At 46.5% G+C, this 8707-nt stretch overlaps 1 non-coding gene across 1 annotated transcript; it reads right to left on the bottom strand.

The window, feature by feature from the left end:
* Positions 1–1170: 1170 nt before the first annotated feature.
* Positions 1171–1277, bottom strand: LOC117130854. The gene has a single exon (XR_004454123.1). It is a non-coding gene; the product is annotated as a small nucleolar RNA R71 (small nucleolar RNA).
* Between the last annotated feature and the right edge of the window lie 7430 nt (positions 1278–8707).

Here is an 8707-nt window from a genome sequence, read left to right as displayed (position 1 = left end):
CGACAACTGATCACTGAGTTAAGCGATTGAGCTCTAATATATCATGCATGCAACAGTTAGGCATCTATAGGTATTATATTCTCCAACACCTGAATAGTGGCCCTGCATCTAATATCATTTCCAACCAAGTTACATTTATCATTTACTCACTTGTTACTATTGCTATTTCATTGAAACATTTGCAACCTTTAGAATTAATAAACACTAGATTTAGTTGTTCCCTAGCTCCTTGTGGATTCGATCCCTAAGTACTACATCTGAACCTCTTTTGATGAGAGTAACACTCCTTAGGGTAATTTGAGTGGTATCAAATTTGGCGCCGTTGCCGGAGAGCTTTGATCGCCATTAGATTTAGTTTTATTGATTCTTATTCTTTTCTCTAACCCCTTTCTAATAATCTTTTTCTTGTCTTTTCAGGTGCATGCCCAGCGGTACCAGAAGCAACAAGGAGAAAGACTTGCTGTTCTCAGACGATCCTGCTCATTTGGAATGCACCATCTGTAGAGGTCAACGTTCAACATTGCTCGACGCAACAACTTCGTCGTCGATCGATACGCACAACCAATCGTCGACCGACACAAGACAGTCATCATCGATCGATCCCAATTGTTCGACATAGATCGATACTACACCGCGTACGTCGATCGATACCGTGTCGTTAAAAATGGTAAACATTATTATTCTAACACAAGACGAGAATGGAAACCTGTATGACCAGGCCGGTCATCTGCGTAATGCAACAGGTCAGAAAATAGATGCTCAGGGGACTGTAATCCCCAATGCTGATGCTACAGAAGCTGCTCAACCTGTAGACGAGGACGCTTGATCGAAACCACTGGCCGACTACAATCGCCCAGATGAGTACTATTCCAACAGATCATCTATTCGACATCCGAAGATCCAGAAGCAGAATTTTGAGCTGAAGCCTCAATACTACACTCTCGTGTCGCAGATACCCTATGTTGGGTTACCGCACGAGCATCCTATGGTTGATCTGGAACAGTTCGAGGATCTAATTGCTGCTATTCGGATGGAAGGAGTCCCCGAAGATTACCGCTGAATGGAGAAGCAATGCACTGGCTTAGGCAGAAACCCACAGGATCTCTAACATCCTGGGCCGACATCAAGAATGCTTTCTTATGAAACTTCTTCAATGAGGCGCACGCTGAAGAACTTCGAAACAAAATTTCCACATTCTCGTAGGAGGCTGGAGAGTCCTTCAAAGATGCGTGTATTAGATTTAGGTTATTCCAGCGAGACTGTCCACACCACGGATTTAACGAAGTGCAGCTGTTAAGCACTTTCTTCCGAGGTCTCGCCTTACAGTATCAAATGGCTCTTGATACGGCGAGTGAAGGAAACTTCACTACTCGGAATCCGTTGGAAGCTGTGAGACTTATCGAAAACCTTGCTAACAGCAGCAACACCAAAAACACTGACTCTGAACGGAAGAAGTCTGTAGCCTCTATCGGGAAGGAACAGATGGACGAAGTAAGAGCTAAGTTAGATGTGGTGCACGAGCTTCTTAGGAAGCAAGTCTGTTCAGCTGAAGGAGAAGTAGCAGATACGGAAGGAGAAGAGAATGTGAACTACATCGGAGGTACCGGATTACAGAAATTTGGAAACCAGGGCGGAAACAAAAACTTCTTTGGAAATGGTCAAAGAAGTAACCAAAGTTCACAATTTCAAAAACCCTTCAACAACAGCAAGAGCCACTCAAACTCTTATTACCAGAATCCACCACCCCAGACTCAAGGAAGCAAGATCAAAGAGATGCTTGATCGAGTACTGTTGGGACAACAACAAATCACCGTGGATTTCAACGGTAAAATAGACTCCGCCTACAACAATCTGAACACCAAAATCGAGACCTTAGGGACTCAGGTGAGAAAACTTGAAACGCAAGTAATTCAGACGGGCGAGACTATAAAGAGGCAAGAAACTTTCGCTAGAGAGGCAGGAGCCGACAAAGGGAAACACCACGTAAATGCCATCATAGATGATGATTTCTGGCAAGTGGTGAGAAATGAAAAGCTTGAGGAAGGAGACTTCAAAATCGAAAGCTCCATGAGTTTCGGCGGATCCCAATGGTGTCGACCGATGTCGATGAACTCACATCGATCGACAGACCATGATGAAGATCGATGGACGGATTACCCCAGTCATCGAGCGACGTCGTCCGCTAAATCGACTGAATGCAATGCGGTTCGAATTCTAACTCATGAAGAATTCGCAGCTAAGCATCCTCACCCACCCTCCTCTTTCTATGATAAAATCGATCAATTGGTTGAGCCAACCATCGATCGACAGAGTGAGTCCAACGTCGATCGTCACAACACACCTCCCATCGATCGACGGGCACCTCTGACATACCGAGTGCGGTTACCCTCAATCGATAATGATTACATCAACGCACTCAAACCACCACCTAAACCATTAGCTAACCCACTCAAACCAAAACCCAACCCTTTAAATAGTTCACCAGAATCAGTTCAAGAAGAACAAGAAGCTGAAGGGAGAAGGTTAAGGAAAAGAAGGGAGAAGATTCCTAACAACCTTAAGAGGGAAGCTAACGATAAGGAGATGGATGGTTTCACTAAAAGAGTCCTCAGAATCCCAATCGAAAAACCTTTTGATGAAGCTTACTTCACACACCGTTTGTGGATGTTCTTCAGAGAAACAAAGGTAACTGAGGAGGACATTAGGAGAATATTTCATCAAGTCAGAGAGAAGATGAAACACAGGATCGAATTGACGAAGAAGAGTGATCCTGGGAAGTTTGCAATACCATGCGTAGTCAAGGGTGTTGAATTTCCCCATTCAATGTGTGACACAGGAGCATCAGTTAGTTCCTCCCTAGGATCATGGCAGACCAGCTTGGTTTGACCATCGAACCTTCAACAGAATCCTTCACCTTCGTGGATCTTTCAGAGAAACGATCAGGAGGAATCACAAGAGATCTGGAGGTACAGATTGGTAATGCCCTTGTCCCTGTAGATTTTCATGTCCTAGACATCGAGCTTAACTGGAACTCTTCACTTCTGCTTGGAAGATCTTTCCTAGCTACAGTAGGGCGTGTATGTGACATGAACAAAAACAAATTGTGTCTAACGCTCATAGACCCAAACATCAACTACGACCCCATCCAACCTAAGAGAAAGGTCATTAACTCTGTGGATTACAGGAAAGAACTTGGCTTCATTGGCGCATGCCATTGTGGAGCAGAGTATGAACCGGAGTACGAAACAGAGTACTCGGAATCGATCGACACCCCAACCTTTCCATCGATCGATTCCAATGAGTCAACGGTGACCGATGACCGCAACAACACGTCACTCGACGTAATGCACCCAGTTGACCAATTCGCTCCACCTAATCATTGTTACCAACACTTTGCCTTCCAACCTCCAAGCAAGAGAGGACATGATGATTATTCCATAGGCAGTTGGGCAGCCAGTGGTTTGCATGAAAGTTTTGCAGTTGACACTGTAATTACTTCACCTAACGAGGAACATACAGAGGAATACGATGAGGATTATTGGAAAGAACGTGCAATAGAAATGTCTTTGCAGGATGAAAGACTTGAAACACATAAGTTCACAAACACATTTCCAACATCGTTCGATGTTGTGCACTCCACATCGGTCGATACCCACCCTCGCCCAGCAAAACAACCGCTTACATCGATCGACACTCACACAAGAACATCGAGCGATATTCGCGCCGCAGCGAAAATTCAGGAGCAGGAGAATATTCCCTCCCCAACTAGGTTTATAGATACCTATATAAATCATTTTGCACCCCCGAAACCACCTCCACACACCAAAACAAACACACAAGCAAAAAAGATGAACACTCTTCCATATACATCAACAGAAAAATCCATGAAGAGCAATCATCTTAAGAACACAAATTCTGCAGAAATTACTCTGCCATCGATCGATGCAACTGTATCTACATCGATCCATACTACTCTAAACCCTAATCTTTCTATTTCTAAATTGAATGATTATGCAAAAATTGATTATAGTTTTCTAACACCTGATGAATTTGGTATTTTCAGGGACCCATATGGCAACGCACGTGCAATAGATGGAAGGATCTTACAAGTGTCCAAAGAGGACATAGCAGACATCCTTCACGTAGCCAATGGACCTGACAACCTATTCTCACAGCAACGTGGCACTCCAGACGTCATTCAAACAGACACTAAAAACCATGTAGGAGTCGCCACAACAGAAATCAATCCAGATCTATCACGCCAACAAAAAGGGCAAGCATCGATCGACGAAACAACCGAGACATCGATCGACAGGGTAACACCAACATCGATCGATAGGGATGAGCCGACGTCGATCGATAGACGGTATGAATTTGGGAACCGCGCTTTTGACATGTACGGAGTGTTGGGATCAAAAATGGTTACAACAAATTTAACATTCAAAACGTCTGAGGAAGAAAATAAGAATTTCTCCGAAGAGTACTTTTCGAGATAGATTCTTCCTTACGAAAAAGCTTTACGGAAGAAAGAAATCGAGATGTTCGACGAAAGCTCGAAACAGGTCGTTACGCAGCGACCGAAAATCCGTTCCGCTCGGTCGCTACGTAGCGACCGAGCTCAAGCCAAGGCTCGGTCGCTACGTAGCGACAGAGCGCTCGTCCCGCTTGGTCGCTACGTAGCGACCGAGCTCGAGCCAAAGCTCGGTCGCTATGTAGTGACCGAGCGATCGTCCCGCTCGGTCGCTACATAGCGACCGAGCTCAGCCAAGCGCGGTTGCTACGTAGCGACCGAGCGATCGTCCCGCTCGGTCGCTACGTAGCGACCGAGCTCGAGCCAAAGCTCGGTCGCTACGTAGCGACCGAGCGCTCGTCCCGCTCGTTCCCTACGTAGCGACCGAGCTCGAGCCAAAGCTCGGTCGCTACGTAGCGATCGTCCCGCTCGGTCGCTACGTAGCGACCAAGCTCGGTCGCTACGTAGCGACCGAGCGCTCGTCCCGCTCGGTCTCTATGTAGCGACCGAGCTCGGGGCAATGCTCGGTCGCTACGTAGCGACCGAGCGATCGTCCCGCTCGGTCGCTACGTAGCGACCGGGCTCAAGCCGAAGTTCGGTCGCTGTGTAGCGATTGAAATCTTCTGAACATCCATACGACACCAATCCTTGCATTCTCGTCAAACCTTCGAATGCTACCTCCCAAAGACCGTAGCGAGCTCAGTCCATGTTTTCCGCTATTCTAATTCATCGATCAAATTTCGCGGATTAGAAACCGTGGAAAATTCGTAGTAAACGTCTCGAGTCGGAAGACGGCCCAAAGGGACCTAAAACACGACTCGAGGCCCATCCTACGATTTTCCTAACCAAAAGCCCAAAAACCACAACATGGTTTACGCTTGGCCCACAAGGAAGGATAAATGTCAAGTTTCCGCGGATAAATACGGAAGTTTTGAAGATAATTGTGAAGATCAGGAAAAATGGAATATCTCCATTTTTTATGCTATGACGGCTTAAGGGCAGAAGAGTAAAAGCGTAAACTGACCTTGAAGCTAGTATATAAGGAGTCCTAGGCGAGGAGGAAGGGGGAGAACTTTTTCAGAGTAAACTTAGCACTTAGAGCAATTTAGGCAATTTTCCATTTTTGTTATTTCGAGCTGCGACTCAATTAGGTTTAGCCGTCTTAGGGTTACTAGAACTAGGAATCTCGCCGACAGCTCTCGAGCCCAGGCTTATACCTTGTTGTAAACGCTCATATGCAAATTCGGAATAAGATCTTCTTTGCTCTCTTTTTCGATTTCTTATACTTTATCGTTGTTATTCTCGTGTTCTGATTGCTTGACGTGTGGTAATTAGCAGATATCCGGGTCCTCTGGAAAATTAGGGTTTTCCTAGTTTCCTTATTTAAACGGAAATCAACAGTGCGAATTTCGGTTCCCACAGTTTGGCGCTAGAAGGAGGGGGACTTACGGATCAATCTAACCCGCAAAAGCCACTCAACGATCAGGAACGGTATGCAAGATTCAATGTGTGCGAACGTCATCTCATTCAAGGGGGGAGAAACGATCGATCGAGCCAAACCTCGAAACGATCTCCTTGTTATCAAGTTGACGATCCGAGATATTGTCGTCGCTAGAGTGCTAATCGATACCGGAAGCTCGGCCGATATCATCTTCAAAGACACTCTTGAAAAGATGGGGATCAATGAATCCGAAGTCACGAAATGCCCAAGCCCACTGCTAGGACTTTCGGGGGAAACGACCATGGCCTATGGATCGATTAGACTCGCTGTCAAAGCCGGAACCATGACAAACGTCACAGAGTTTCTAGTCGTTGACCGCCCTGCATCTTACAACGCTATCATGGGAACGCCATGGCTGAACACCATGCGCGCAATCCCATCAACCTACCATCTTTGCCTCAAGTTCCCGACCCCTAACGGAGTCGAGGTAATTTGGGGAAATCCGAGAGTTTCACAGGTTTGTTTCGCCGCGGAACTGAAAAAAAAGAGACCGATCCTCGAAATCACTCCTAAGAAAGCGGAGAAAAAGACCTCCAGCAAAGATACGCGAAGTCAGGATTCAGCGGAATTCTTCTGGCAGTCTCGCAGCATCACAGCTCTAGACGAAAAACACGAGCCAACATGCGAACCCGTGGTAACGATCTGTCTCGACGAAGCCTTCCCAGAACGCTGCGTCGAGATTGGAGCCAATCTCCACGAGCCTTTAAGGACAGAACTCATAACCTGTCTTAAAAAGAACCTTAATACTTTCGCATGGGCTGCGGAAGATATGCCGGGAATCGACATTAACATAACATGTCACGAGCTGAATATTGACCCAACATTCAAACCCGTCAAACAGAAATGACGGAAGCTAGGACCCGAACGTGCTGCCGCAGTAAACGATGAGGTCGAAAAATTGCTTAAAGTTGGGTCGATAACGGAAGTAAGATACCCTGACTGGCTCGCCAACCCCGTAGTAGTCAAAAAGAAAAACGGCAAGTGGCGAGTTTGCGTATATTTTACCGACCTAAACAAAGCATGTCCAAAAGATAGCTTCCCTCTACCACATATCGACCGATTGGTAGAAGCAACAGCGGGCAACGAACTCTTATCCTTCATGGATGCCTTCTCAGGTTATAATCAAATTAGGATGAATCCCGACGATCGTGAGAAGACTGCGTTCATTACCGATCGCGGAACTTATTGCTATAAGGTAATGCCTTTCGGCCTCAAAAACGCTGGAGCAACTTACCAACGACTCGTGAACCGAATGTTCTCCAAACAACTCGGAAAAACGATGGAAGTTTATATTGACGACATGCTCGTCAAATCCCTCAAAGCAAGAGATCACGTGTCACATGTCGATGAATGCTTTGCACAACTAAATTCCCATAACATGAAGCTCAACCCGACGAAATTTAGATTCGCCGTGGCATCAGGAGAATTCCTCGGCTACTTGGTCACATACCGCGGCATCGAAGCAAATCCAAAAAAGATCAACGCACTAATCGAGATGGCTTCGCCAAAGAATAAGCGGGAAGTCCAAAGGCTGACCGGCAGAATCGCAGCGCTTAACCGATTTATTTCACGATCAACGGACAAGTGCCTGCCCTTCTACGACGTCCTGCAAGGAAATAAAAAATTCGAATGGTCGGAAGAATGTGAAAACGCCTTCCAACAGCTGAAGCGTTATTTAGCTACTCCTCCAGTCCTCGCAAAACCCGTGGAAGGGGAGCCTTTATTCTTGTACATCGCTGTGTCGGCAACGGCCATAAGCGGAGTCCTGATCAGGGAAGAACGCGGGGAGCAGAAATCTATTTTCTACATAAGCAAAACCTTGCTGGATGCCGAATCTAGGTATCCATTGATGGAAAAATTGGCATGCGCGGTCGTAACATCGGCCTGAAAACTAAGACCATATTTCCAATCCCACACAATCGTCATCCTCACGACTTTTTCCTTACAGACAATTTTGCATAGCCCAAGTCAATCAGGCCGACTGGCTAAGTGGGCGGTCGAGTTGAGCGAGTATGATATCGAATACCGACCGAGGACGAGCGCAAAATCACAAGTGCTCGCAGACTTCTTGGTCGAACTTCCAATGGGAACAATAACCAATGAGGAACCAAATTCCACCTGGCTCCTCCACGTCGACGGATCCTCATCCAAACAAGGATCAGGTATCGGAATCCGTCTCACATCTCCAACGAGCGAGATCTTGGAACAATCGTTCATGTTGGAATTCCATGCCTCAAACAACGAGGCCGAATACGAAGCATTAATCGCAGGGCTACGTTTGGCTCACGGCTTAAAAATACGAAATCTCCATGCTTACTGCGACTCCCAGTTAGGGGCCAGTCAATTCAGTGGAGAGTATGAAGCCAGAGACAAAAGGATGGACGCGTACCTCAAACTGGTCCAAAGTCTAGCTCAACACTTCGACTGTTTCGCTCTTACGCGGATTCCCCGTTCCGAGAATGTCCAGGCGGACGCCCTCGCGGCCCTAGCATCAAGTTCCGATCCAGGACTCAAAAGGGTAATTCCGGTCGAGTTCATCGAACATCCGAGCATCGGACCACCAATCGTCATCAATCTCATAGAGGGTCAAGATGACGAGGAAGAAGAAAACGCGATACTGCCACCATCGGAGCAATCTGATTACGGCTGCGATACCCCATGGCTTCAGATGATTCGAGACTACATTGTCGACGGGC

Source organism: Brassica rapa, unplaced genomic scaffold (genome assembly GCF_000309985.2).
Source record: "Brassica rapa cultivar Chiifu-401-42 unplaced genomic scaffold, CAAS_Brap_v3.01 Scaffold0720, whole genome shotgun sequence".
Classification (NCBI taxonomy): domain Eukaryota; kingdom Viridiplantae; phylum Streptophyta; class Magnoliopsida; order Brassicales; family Brassicaceae; genus Brassica; species Brassica rapa.
Note: the sequence above shows the minus strand (reverse complement) of the source record. Positions and strands in the feature narration are given on the sequence as shown.